This window comes from Ranitomeya variabilis, chromosome 1, assembly GCF_051348905.1.
Source record: "Ranitomeya variabilis isolate aRanVar5 chromosome 1, aRanVar5.hap1, whole genome shotgun sequence".
Lineage (NCBI taxonomy): Eukaryota > Metazoa > Chordata > Amphibia > Anura > Dendrobatidae > Ranitomeya > Ranitomeya variabilis.
The window spans coordinates 1,083,910,315-1,083,922,587 of record NC_135232.1 but is presented as its reverse complement, the minus strand read 5'-3'; the positions used below and the strand labels follow the sequence as shown (position 1 = coordinate 1,083,922,587).

Here is a 12,273-nt window from a genome sequence, read left to right as displayed (position 1 = left end):
TGACAATTATGTACTAGCCCTGTAAGGAACTAAATCGAATCAACATCATCGCTGTGGTGCAATGCATCCATGACAATAAGAGGAAAGGCAGAAAAGTGGAAGTTTGCAAGGCTCTTCGCTTCGCTGTTTTTGGGATAAAAGAACTGCACATTTTAAGATAAACTGACTTAGGGTATGGTCACACGAATGCTTTAAAATAACCTGATTTTGATCAGAGTTTCATTAGAGTGGGATCAGTTTTTCTTGGACGTGGAGAGAAAAAAAAGTTTCTCCTCCTTCTCCTCTCTGTTAGTCTGTGATATCATCCAAGCGTGGTCCGATGTTTTCATGGACCACAGACTTGCATTGCTGATTTTGATCCAACTTTCCAAGGAAAAAATCAGACATGTGCACAGCCCCACAGAATATCATGTGCTACCCGAGAAAACCGCGGATAGCACTTTCCCTATATACTCAGTCCTGTACAGGAGTTCCCAAAGTAGGTCTGTCACCAGATTCCACAATGTAAGCTTCATAATTAATAAACAGATCTCTTGAGACCTGCAGATGCTGGTATATTTACTTTGATAATGTCATGATAAATGTTGAAAGTTTAATCCAATCTTGGTATTATTTACAGAAATTAAGAGACACAACATGTTTTCAATTTTTGGCAACCAACCTTAAAAACATAACCTAAAATTGAACAAAAAAAAGACCAGAAGGAACAGCTGAAGCGTTTAGTATTTCCCATAAGTAAACTGTTTGAATAATTTTCAAAGCCTCATTAATGGGGATTTATTCAACATTTGTTTTTAGGAGTGCACTGCTCCCTTGCCACTGGCAGAATTTTTTTTATATTAGAGCAGCATATACAAGATGCATAGCAAAGAGATTGTAAGTGCTGCGCACTTTGCCTTTTGGACTGGTCATGATTGATGGACCGCAGCAGTGGTCGTTATGCACCTAGCAGTAAACAATAAAAGTAAATTTGACCGATTTAATATACAGTGGTGGAAATAAGTCTTTGATCCCTTTCTGATTTTATAAGTTTGCCCACTGATAAAGACATGAGCAATCTATAATTTTAAGGGTAGGTTAATTTTAACATTGAGAGAAAAAATATCCAAAATAAATTCCAGAAAATCACATTGTATACATTGTATTAATTTATTTGCATTTTGCAGTGAGAAATAAGTATTTGATCCCCTAACAACCATTAAGAGTTCTGTCTCCTACAGACCAGTTAGGCGCTCCTAAATAAACTCTTTACCTGCATTAAAGACAGCTTTCTTACATAGTCACCTTTATAAAAGACTCCTGACAACAGACTCAATTAACCAGTCAGACTCTAACCTCTATAACATGGGCAAGACCAAAGAGCTTTATAAGGATGTCTGGGACAACATCATAGACCTGCACAAAGCTGGAACGGCTACAGAACCATAAGTAAGATGCTGGGTGAGAAGGAGACAACTGTTGGTGCAATAATAAGAAAATAGAAGAAATTCAAAATGACTGTCAATTGAAATCGATCTGGGGCACCATGCAATATCTCACCTCGTGGGGTATCCTTGATCATGAGGAAGGTGAGAGATCAGCCTAAAACTACATGGGAAACTTGTTAATGATCTCAAGGCAGCTGGGACCACAGTCACCAACCATTGGTAACGCATTACACCGTAAAGGTTTAAAATCCTGCAGTGCCCGCGAGGAACCCCTGCTCAAGAAGGCACATGTGCAGGCCTGTCTGAAGTTTGCTCATTAACACCTGGATGATTCTGTGAGTGATTGGGAGAAGGTGCTGTGGTCTGATGAGACAAAAATTGAGGTCTTTGGCATTAACTCAAGTCGCCGTGTTTAGTGGAAGAGAAATGCTGCCTATGACTCAAAGAACACTGACCCCACTGTTAGGCATGGAGGTCGAAACATTATGTTTTGGGGATGTTTCTCTGCTAAGGGCACAGGACTACTTCACCACATTAATGGGAGAATGGTTGGAGCATTGTACCGTAAAATACTGAGTGACAACCTCCTTCCCTCCGCCAGGACATTAAAAATGGGTCGTGGATGGGTCTTCTAGCAAGACAGTGACCCAAAACATACAGCCAAGGCAACAAAGTAATGGCTCCAACAGAAGCACATTAAAGTCATGGAGTGGCCTAGCCAGTCTCCAGACCTTAATCCCATAGAAAACTTATAGAGGAAGTTGAAGCTCCGAGTTGCCAAGCGACAGCCTCAATATCTTGATGATTTAGAAATGATCTGCAAAGAGGAGTGGGCCAAAATTCCTCCTGACATGTGCGCAAACCTCATTATTAACTACAAAAAACATCTGACTGCTGTGCTTGCCAACAAGGGTTTTTTCCACCAAGTATTAAGTCTTGTTTGCCAGTGGGATCAAATACTTATTTCTCACTGCAAAATGCAAATACATTTATATCATTTATACAATGTGATTTTCTGGATTTTATTTTTGATATTCTACCTCTCAATGTTAAAATTAACCTACCCTTAAAATTATAGAATTTTCATGTCTTTGTCAGTGGGTAAACTTACAAAATCAGCAAGGGATCAAATACTTATTTCCCCCACTGTAGAATGAATAAATCGATCTCATGTGTCCTTTGCCTCTATGAATCCCAATGGGAGATTAAAAGGGTACAAAAACATTATGAAAATAAATAATCTCTTCTGGAAGGTTTTTATGATGCCATGATCACACTTATGACATCATCATTACTTTTCTGCAATCTCATCACCTGAAATGAAGCCTGAAGGCTTTGGAATCCTTTTCAAAGCTGCACAAATTCTGAAGTTTTATACTCATAGTCATGGACAATATTCAGGGTTTTAGTATGATTGAAGGGTGTTTTATGAGCTAAAATTACATGTCTTTGTTCCCTGCACCCTGCACATGTCAAGGGTTGCAATCTATTTAGACACATACTGTAGTGTTATTGTTAAGATCATTCCATCTTGATGTCCTGTATGACACAGATGATAAACAAGCGGATCGGGCAGCAGCTGACAGTAAGCATATAGCACCAATTCCAGTATTGCAATGTCCGCTTTCACATTTTCATTGTTCATTAATTGTCATTGTGGAAATATTAAGTAATAGTTGTGATATTTGTGATCATTTGCAATTCCCTCAGATGAAGATCACGTTTCATAAATGACCATCGAGAGTGCTTACATTCATATGCAGATCATAAGATAAAGGCAATTAATGTAAAAAAAAAAAGCAATTAATAAACATTTACAGAACATCCTGAATCACCTCTACATAGTATACAGCCATTTGTTCATTAGTCCCTCTGGTCACATTATTCTGTAACTTTCACGGGTCTCCTATCTAAGCCATTCACCAAAGCATCGAGTAAAGGGCACCTTCTGCATTTAATTAAAAGGTCATCAAGGTCCATCACTTTCTATTGCTCCATGACCCTGCTAAATAGATCAGTCTTTCTAATCTTAGTTGATTTCCACTTTAACTGTTCCCATCCTCTTTTTCAAAGTCATCATTGGCCTCTAAGAAAAATAAAAAAACCTTATCTTATTACAAGCTGTCAATATTACAAAAATTCAGTCTTTTCCCGACACCTCACCACTTTTATTCTCAAGTCACTATCTGCACTCCCACCTCAATAAAATACTACATTTTATTTAATAATCCTTACAGGATCCTTATTTTAACCTTTTAATATAGCTATGGAGACATCCTGAACTATAAAATAAAGTTACAAATCATAAGTCATCTAATACTCTAATACTTGAGGGTATTTCTGTTATTTTTAAAGACTTACCAATATATGTTAAGATGAAATTGATATCAAGGTTAAAAGGGTCTACCGGGACTTTTATATTGATGGCCTATCCTAAGGGCACAGTCAGATGGCCGTTTAAATCGGTCGGAGATCAGAAAGCCATGCACGGAATGGCCGGTGGCTTTCCTCAAGCTCGCGTTGGCAGAGGAGCCGGAAAGCCCGTGCATTGTACTTCGATCTCTGTCCGATTTATACAGCCATCTGACTGAGCCCTAAGAATAGATCATCAATACCTGATGGGTATGCGACATCCAGCACCCTCACTGATCATCTGCTCATGGTGCCAGTGGTAGATGGATGTGTTCACTTATATAGAGGAAGTATAGAGCTTGGAAGTATAGAGCTTGGTCAACTGCGGATCCGCCTCTATAGTTTCGAATAGGGATGGATGTACAATACTGATTATAGCCACTATAAAGTTGATGGAACAATGCTGTGGAGCTCCACAACTGAGCACATCTAACAGATGACCGGTAGCGGTGCCATGTGTTGCATGCACACCGATTAAATATTGATGATCCATCCTAAAGAGAGGCCATCAGTATAAAATCCTGGAAACCCTTTTAATGAAGAGTTGGAGTGGAATGCTAAGTAGACCCAAATTGTGATCCAACATGGCCCTCGATGTACTGTAGAAGTTAAATAAACTGGAGCAGATACTGCGAGAATATAACTTGAGGATTTTTTTTTGCCCCAGAATGAAACTTTTGCCATTTGTAACACTAATATCATTGTACTTGAAAGGGTTTAATGGACAGTTCAGGTTTCAGAAGCATTTGTTTATTCATCGCTGACCTGACATGTGCCCTCTCTGGTGCTGCAAGCAGAGGCTGTATTGCCTGTGTAGCACTGGTGGAGCAAATGTGTCCAGATTCAGTGATCCAACCAGATTGAGAGCAGCAAGCACTCCTGGCCTCTCCTCTAGACTTTAAACAATAAACTATAGAATTCAAAATCCCTCCTTTCTTTAACAAAGAGAGGAACTATTAACTTTTTCCTGGCACGGCAATTTTCCATTTTTTCATTTTCGTTTTTCCTCCCCTTCTTCCAAGAGCCATAGCTTTTTTTTATTTTACCTTCAGTATGGCCATGTGAGGGCTTGTTTTTTGTGGGATTAGTTGTACTTTTGAACGACACCATTCTTTCCAACACATAGTGTACTGGCAACTGGAAAAAAATTCCAAGTGCATAAGTTGTAAAGCGCTGCGGAATATGTTGGCGCTATATAAATAAAAATTATTATTATTATTATTATTATTATTATTAAATTGCAAAAAAGTGCAATTCCTGAATTGCTTTTGTGTTTTTTTCTTTACCATGTTCGCTATTTGGCAAAATTAACCTGGCAGTATGATTCCCCAGGTCAGTATGAGTATGCAGATAGCAAACTTGAATAGTTACTTCTTTATTTAAGTAGTAAAAAATTTCAGAAATTTGTAACAAAAAAACAAAAGTTGCTTTTGTCGTCATTTTCTGAGACCCATAAAGTTTTCATTTTTTCAGGATTTGGGGCTGTTTGAGCGCTTATTTTTTGTGCTCTGAGTTGGTAATTTTACTAATACCGCTTTGGGGTAGATGCAATGTTTCGATCACATTTTATTGCATTTTATTGCAAATTTGGTGTTTTGATGTTTTTTCTATTAATGCCTTTTATCGATCGCATTAATGTACTATATTTTTTGATAGATTGGACTTTTACAAATTCAGCAATATCAAGTATGTGATTTTTTTCTATAATTGTTTTATTTTGAATGAACTGTAGCAAAGGGGATATGATTTGACCTTTTGTTAAGTTTTTTTCTTTTTTTTTTAAACTTTTCCTTTAACTCTTTACTGTGTTTGTTAGTCCCCTTAGGGGACTTGAAGCTGTGATCGACTGATCATTTCTACTAGACATAGCAGGGCATCAGCACTGCTATGTATAGCTAAAATCACGGTTTCCTTTGAACACCAGCCGCAGGATGGCTTTCACAGGAGGATCATAATGTCAGTCAAAGAGGTCCTCACCAGACCCCTGCCTGTCATGATCATCCATCAGGGCCCTGTGATCACATCATGGGCGTGCCGATGGGCATGTGGAATGACTAGCTTCCATGCACTTCCCCATCAGAGATTGACAGCGGCATTTAACATGTTAACAGTTCCCCTCTATCCATGGCTGTTAAAAGCACATGATGACTAATTAAATGAGCTACCATTTGCTGGGAAAGTAGCAGGCTTGGCATGCAAGCCTGCATCAGAGTCAGGTACGTGATATATATGTCGTGAAGGGATTAAGAACTAAACTGCACAGTTGACTGTTTTTACAAGTGTAAGGGGTTACAAAGACTAATGTGTGCCTCTATCCCTTTAAGTGTGTCCAGATTATCTGTGATCTCTAATTACTGTATGCATATTGTTGTCTGGCACTGTGAATGTTATTTATAGGTGATAAGTATATTTATTTAAAGTGTTATAGCTGTCTTATGATAGAGAAAGTGCAATGCTTAGTTCAGCCACAAGATGGAGGCACATAGAGTATGGGATTGTACATAGTATATGGTTAAACATAGGAGGGGCATGAGGGATAAGGCAGGAAGGTCTTCCTGATAGATCTCAGTTGGGGCCTGGGCATCCATGCAGCTCACTTGGGCTAGCCAACCCCAGGAAGTTTAAGGCCCAGCCATCTAACATCCCTGGCCCGAACCTCAACAGAAGAAGCAACAGCAACAGAGCCAGCGGTGTAGTATTAGTGGGACTGCAGTTGCTAGAGAAGGCTAAGCAGTACAGGCACGTCGCTCATTATGTGGCAGCTTATTGCGTGGGCCAATGCCCTCAGAACCTGTTGCGAAACAGCTAAGGGAGTCCCCAAACGGAGTAAGGCTGAGCAAAGAGGATGCAGAGGGATCGAAAGGTACGGTCTGTCCCGGAAGTGAGCTTAGTGAGAGAGAAAGAAGGACAGGGACAGAAGAGGAGTTGCATGTTGTTAAACCTGATGTTGATGCTGGAAAGAATGTGGATATGCTGCGTACAGAACCAAGTAAAGCTGCTGTTGTTAAAGTTGAGCTGGACTGTGTCTCTCTTTATGCAGTGCCATCTACAAAGAACCACTGGCAGTCCAGGGTGGACCCTGATGGCAAGAAGAACCAGAACACAGGTATTCCGAAGGTAAAGCACTATTGTACTGTTGGGAGAGGCCAGGTTGTGATACAGGGATTACTCTCAGCCATGACTGCCGGCCTGGCCCACCCTCATACAAGCACTTTTCAACTTCACCCATTTAAGAACCTGAAAATAACCCTTTAAATGCTAGTGATTGAAAGCCCAGCATGTAAAATTACGAGATGTCCTTTGGCCTTTAATCATGTATAAGCTGTATAATATCATACATGAAGAAGCGGTTTCATTCCATCAAATGACATATTTATAGGAGTTTCGTGCGGTGGTTAATTGTTGACTGCAAGTGTCTTTTTGAGGCTTTTATATCATCACATAGACGGTGTACAACAGAACCCATTATTTTTGCTTTCTGTGGGTAAATCTTCTGGCTCTGTTACACGGCGTAGCAGGTCCGACTCCATGATATTACATGCAATGTATTACAACGCTCTGAGGCTTGCAGGAAGGATAAATATGCAATGTTTTGTACCCAGAGATTAATTTAAAAGTGCTGACCCCTTCACTTCCCTCTGTATAATAAGTGGATGTATAGAACAATTCATCAGGTGCATTCAGCCTTACATTTTCTTTATTATGCACACAAGGAGCACATGACTGATGACTTTTTAAAAGCATACTGTACGGGAAGGTATATTTATTGGAGCTGTTTTCTACAATGTAATAACCCTACAGAAATGTTCTTCTCTCAGAGGAAAACATATGTACTGCCAAAATGTGTCTAAAATAATGTTTACCTCTATCGGTATGGCTCGCGGTGAAAATATAACTGGTAAAATGAAGATCAACTATTGGCGCCGCTTCAATGAACCGCATTTAAAGTAACTTTGTAATACAACATAATCATGGAAATGACTTCTTTACAAAAATTGTAGTGGATTTCAAAGAGAACCAGCGACCTCAGAAAATGCTATTTACATGCAGATATAAGGTTTTTCTGCAGGTAAATAACGTTACAATGCTGCCCCGCTGCCTTAGTGAAAGTGCGGCTACCAAGAGAAAATTATCTTATTTTCTCCTGGGAGCCACTGTCTTTCAGTCATGGAGGTGTGCATGGAAAGACTAAGTTGCCGTTTATTATACTGTGAGTGGAGGATGTAAGTACGGCCCAGAACTTTGATTGACAGCTTTCTTTGCATAGATGCATTTCAGAGTCAAGTGCCAGGCTGTACTTACAGCCTCCACTCACAGTACAGTAAGTGTTAAGTAGTTGTTTTGTGCATTCCTCCATGACTGAAAGCCTTTGATATGAAATAAATTAATTTAATCCTGGGAGCCGCCGGCTTTCAGTTATGGGCGCATGCATGAAACAGTTACAGTTACAGCTTACTATACAATGATTGGAGGCAAGTACAGTAAGCAGTAGCTGTAGTTGTTCCATGCACTCCCTCTTGACTGAAAGCCGGCGGCTCTTGTTATGATATTAATTTTCTCATTGGAGCTCTACTTTCAGGAAGGTGGCCGAGAAGCATTGTAATATTACTTATCTGCAGACTAATCCTATATACAGTTAAATAGCATTTTCCAAGGTGAAAGGTTGCTTTTAAATCACATGCTGGCAAAAAACACCCTGGCCCTGATTCATCAATACCAGCATTGTGCACACCGATGTCGATAAGGGGACATATTGGATTAAGATGTGCCTAATTCATTTTATTAATAGGCACACTTCGCTTCAACTCCAATCATTCTAGTGAGGCTAGTCAAAACTTACGTGAAAAGCAAAAAATTTAACATATTTGTGGATTTTCGAAGTGTTTAACATAAAAAATGGCGTAATTGCTTTAATGAAGTGGGGCCCCTGTGTTTATTTATGGGGTTAGGTCATAAGTGAAATTTCCAAAAGGACTGCCAGTCAGTATCTGCTTGCTTCTATGGCTACAATGAACGTACCTCATAATATAAAGGAGTTGTAATTCTTATTATTCACTAATATATGTTAATATATTTACATGTGGCATTGTCAATCATTGTACAGTCTATGTGTCTACTATTGATCCCATAAGAAATACTAAAATAAAGCACAAGCACAAACGAAGGTTAAAAGAGAAGAAAGTTGACATTTTTATGCTGATGGTCTCTTTCTAGCTTATCTCTACCATTCACATCAGCTGGAAGCCACTTAGCTTGTAAATGGTGTAATTTGTAGTATTGTCCTCGTAAGTTTGTAAGGGTACCGTCTCACAGTGGCACTTTGGTCGCTACGACGGCACTATCCGTGACGTTCCAGCGATATCCATACGATATCGCTGTGTCTGACACACAGCAGCGATCAGTGACCCCGCTGAGAATCGTACGTTGTAGCAGATCGTTTGGAACTTTATTTCGTCGCTGGATCTCCCGCTGTCATCGCTGGATCGGTGTGTGTGACACCGATCCAGCGATGTGTTTGCTTGTAACCAGGGTAAACATCAGGTTACTAAGCGCAGGGCCGCGCTTAGTAACCCGATGTTTACTCTGGTTACCATCGTAAATGTAAAAAAAAACAAACAGTACATACTCACATTCCGGTGTCACGTCCCTCGCCGTCTGCTTCCCGCACTGTGAGTGCCGGCCGTAAAGCACAGCACAGCGGTGACGTCACCACTATGCTCTGCTTTTACTTTACGGCCAGCACTCACAGTCAGTGCAGGAAGATAGCTCCTTAGTTCCATTGAAAGAGAAATCTTGATGCTTCTCCATTTCAAGATATTTTGGACAAGTGTTGCTTCCAACTTTTTGTGGACAGTTTAGGGAAGTTCCTTTTCTGAACAAGTAATACTGTACCCCAGTGACACAAAACAATTTCCATGAAGACATGGTTGGGTGTGTTTGGTATAGAATCATAGAATGTAGGAGTTGGAAGGAACCTCCAGGTTCATAATTTCCAACCCCCTGTAAATTTGCATAAAATTGTATGGCTTGTAAAGAGCACTGATGTCAACCCTATTAAATACTTGTTTTCAGGTATACTTAGCATTTTAGAAAACTTCTGACATGTCATAATTTCACAATAATTTCTTCAAACTGGATCCAATTTCATGTCAATAGCACCTTTAGAAATATATTCACTTAGAAAATTGGTGACGTGTTCAATACTTATTTCACACTCAGTGTGTTCAGGACGTTGGTAAATTGTACATTTGTAGAATCAATACCTATGAATTCCCATAGTTCTTCTACGTGCCACAATTTAGTTCCGCCATATGGCACTGTATTTTTTTCCAAGAAGCATCTCTTCTAGACTTTTGTGGGCTCCACAACTATATGCATAAGGCCTAAATGTTGGGAAGCCTGCATCATTTGCATTCGTGATTACTAGTGGCCCTTTATTTAAGCCCCATTTAATCTGAGCAAGGAATCAACATCGTCTTGCTACATAAAAAGTAGTAATCATTTTCCAACGAAAAGTTAATTGAAAGTGAAGTCAACTATACACATTTTGACATTAAATACCACGTCTTTTGTATTTTTAATTATTTAGACCTTTAATCAACACAAACCTGAACTACACTGCACAAAAGAAGCAATTAAATTTACCCACCTCACCACTAATTCACCAAAGCAATTTGCATTAAGCACAGGGTCAGATGCTTTTTTTTGAAGCAGAAATGAATATAGGGGAATATACAGTAAAGTGACTTGTTAATTTAAACATTAAAAGTCAATGTGATTATTCATTAGCTTCAGTAACTATTTTTTTTTCTGTAGGATTAGCCCACGTACTGCATAATAAAGTCATTCATAACAGATACACTAAGATAATTCATCCACTATACCCAATGAAGTGTCCTCAATTTCTAGGAAAAAAAGGGAAAAATTCAGCTTACTGTTTCAATACAAAATATAAGTAGTGCATGAATCCGTGGTCGGAGTCCCACATCAGTAGACAAACAGCAAAAGTATGTGATTGATCGAGTTCCAATTCCAATCCAAATCTTAAAATATCAAAAATATATTAGATGCTTGTAAAAACGCAGATAAACAAAAATGTTCAAAAGAAAATTGCATAGCCTACGCGTTTCAAACCCATTGACGGTTCTTAATAATAGTACAGTGTAACACATTGCTAAAAAAGTTTCTATTCAGAATGACAAATACACAAAACAACCAAAGGATTAGTAATATAATGGAAAAAACCCTTAATTAATTAGTAAAAAGGGTGTGTGGAAAAGGATAGCAATCATACTCAAAACAAATCATGGAAGAAATATTAACAATGACACACATTCCATATAATATCATGAATGAAGATACATATATTTAATAGAGATACATCAAATATTATTATTATTTATTATCATAGCGCCATTTACTCCATGGCGCTTTACATGTGAGGAGGGGTATACATAATAAAAACAAGTGCAATAACCTTAAACAAAACAAGTCACGACTGGTACAGGAGGAGAGAGGACCCTGCCCGTGAGGGCTCACAATCTACAATATGATCTAAAGTTAAGACGTGATGGAATACTACTATTTAAAACAAGGATCCAAGGTGCTTCCCGTGTGAACTCTGAGCTTTGGGTGGGACCTTATGCTATTTAATTCCCGAGCTCCCTGTTTTCAGTGCCAGTTGTAGGTTTAACTAAACTCTGGTTCCATCCTAGCACCTGTTTCCTTGATCTTGCATGTGATATCCCGTTACTGACTTCAGCTCTTATTTTGACCGTTCTACTATTTCGCATTCCAATGTTTTCCACTGACCCATAGATGTGAATGGGCGAGTGCCATTTGATTATTGAAGGCAAATTGTGCAAGCCAATATGGTGTCCAGTTAACTCCCAGCTCTGAGCTTTGGGTGGGCTTTACACTATTTAAATCCTGAGCTCCCTGTTTTCATTGCCAGTTGTAGGTTTAACCCAACCCTGGTTCCATCCTAGTGCCTCTGTTTCCTTGATTTTGCATGTGATATCCCATTATTGACTTCAGCTCTTGTTTTGACCATTCTGCTATTTGACGACTTTGTTTCTATCCTGATCTCTTGGCACTGACCCAAATTTCTGAACATTCTTATTATTTTTCAGAAGAAGATCATGGAGTACAGCTTTTTTCCCCAAGGTCAAGGAGTGACGTGTGACATGTATAAAAAGAATTGTCCTTACAGCATATTGTACTGAGTTACTATTCTGCTTTGTCTCCAGCACTTGTCATTAACAAATCACCAACATACACATCCGCCCTCTGTTCTCTGTATTCCAGTCTATACGATAAAGCTCGCAAGTTAGCTACATAAAGAAGCATCAGCATATAAGGACTGCTCTAGTGAACAGTGTGACTACTGGAATATTTAAAGATTATTTGTATGGCTAATCACTTACAAAGAACA

General features: G+C 39.0%; 1 long non-coding RNA gene across 1 annotated transcript; it reads left to right on the top strand.

Moving 5' to 3' along the window:
• Positions 1 to 2,747: 2,747 nt before the first annotated feature.
• On the top strand, positions 2,748 to 12,048 carry LOC143788615 (uncharacterized). Its single transcript, XR_013218692.1, has 3 exons — positions 2,748 to 3,012; positions 6,880 to 6,956; positions 11,972 to 12,048. It is a non-coding gene; the product is annotated as an uncharacterized LOC143788615 (long non-coding RNA).
• The last annotated feature ends 225 nt before the right edge of the window (positions 12,049 to 12,273 follow it).